Genomic DNA, 2021 nt, shown 5'->3' with positions numbered 1-2021 from the left:
AGATAGCAGAAGTGGTCAATAAAAAGAGAGAAAAAATCCAGATAGGACTTAGGGACCTGAATGATAATGCAAAACACTCAAACATACTTATTATAGGTATTCCAGAAGGAGAAGAGAAGGGAAAGGGGTCAGAAGGAGTGTTGCAGGAAATAATGACTGAAAACTTCCCAAATCTACTGAAAGAGACAGATGTACATATCCAAGAAGTACAGCGCACTCCACTGGTCATAAACCCCAACAGGCCCACCCCAAGACATATACTTGTCAAATTATCCAATGCTCAAGACAAAGAGAAAATTTTAAAAGCAGCAAGAGAAAAGAAAGCCATCACATACAAGGGAAACTCCATAAGATTAAGTGCTGATTTCTCATCTGAAACCATGGAGGCAAGAAGGCAGTGGTATGATATAGTCAAGGTACTAAAAGAAAAAAATTTCCAACCAAGAATACTCTATCCATCTAAACTAGCATTCAAAAATGATGGAGAGTTCAAAATATTCACAGAAAAACAGAAACTGAAAGAGTATACCAACAAGAAACCCCCCCTTCAAGAAATTCTAAAGGGAGTTCTGCAGGAAGAAAGGAAAAAACAGGACAGGCAGAGTGGGAGGAGAGTGTAAGAGAAACAAAAAAGACAAAAATAGAAGGGAAAAAAATAATACAAACAAAATATGACAAACACAATTCCAATCAAAATATGGCTAACACAAATAATTCCCTGAAAGTAATAACACTGAATGTCAACGGATTAAACTCACCTATCAAAATATTCAGACTGGGACACTGGATAAGGAAATATGACCCATCTAAGAGAATCACTAAAGAAACAAAACATTTGAACAGTATATTAGAAGAGCTGGATCTAATAGACATATATAGATCATTACACCCAAACACAGCAGGATATAAATTTTTCTCAAGCGCACATGAAACATTCTCCAAGATAGACCATATGCTAGGCCACAAAGAAAGGCTTAATGAATTCAGAAAGATCTAAATCATACAAAACAATATCTCTGACCACAGTGGAGTGAAGCTGGAAATTTGCAAGGGACAGAGGCCCAGACTTCACACCACGATTTGGAAATTAAACAGCACACTCTTAGAAAAACGTGGGTCAAAGAGGAAATCTCAAAAGAAATCAATGACTACCTTGAAACAAATGATAATGATAACACAACATACCAAAATTTATGGGATGCAGCAAAAGCAGTACTGAGAGGGAAATTTATAGCCATAAATTCATATATCAAAAAAGAAGAAAGAGCAAAAATTGAAGAACTGCACTTTTGAAGGAATTAGAAAAACAACAACAAAGTGACCCAAAAGGAAGAAGAAGGAAGGAAATAACAAAGATAAGAGCAGAACTAAATGAAATAGAAAATAAGAAAGCACTTGAAAAGATAAACAAGACCAAGAGCTGGTGTTTTGAGAAGATCAACAAAATTGACAAACCTTTAGCGAGACTAACAAAGAAAAAAAGAGAGAAGATGCAAATACACAAAATAAGAAATGAGAAAGGTGATATCACCACTGGCCCCACAGAAATAAAGACTATCATAAGAGGATACTTTGAAAAACTATATTCCAACAAAAATGACAATTTAGAGGAAATGGACAAATTCCTAGAAACACATAAGCAGCCCATATTGACGAAAGAAGAAATTGATGATCTTAACAAACCAATCACAAGCAAAGAGATAGAATCAGTCATTAAAAATCTCCCAATTAAGAAGAGCCCGGGGCCAGACGGCTTCACAGGTGAATTCTACAAAACATTCTGGAAAGAACTAACACCAATCCTGCTGAAACTATTCCAAAAAATCGAAACAGAAGGAAGAGTGCCAAACTCCTTCTATGATGCCAACATTACCCTAGTACTGAAGCCAAACAAAGACACCACAAGAAAGGAAAATTACAGACCAATTTCTCTAATGAACCTAGACGCAAAAATACTTAACAGAATACTTGCTAATCATATTCAACAACACATTAAATGAATTATACACCACGACCAAGTG

Source organism: Dasypus novemcinctus, chromosome 13 (genome assembly GCF_030445035.2).
Source record: "Dasypus novemcinctus isolate mDasNov1 chromosome 13, mDasNov1.1.hap2, whole genome shotgun sequence".
Lineage (NCBI taxonomy): Eukaryota > Metazoa > Chordata > Mammalia > Cingulata > Dasypodidae > Dasypus > Dasypus novemcinctus.
Note: the sequence above shows the minus strand (reverse complement) of the source record.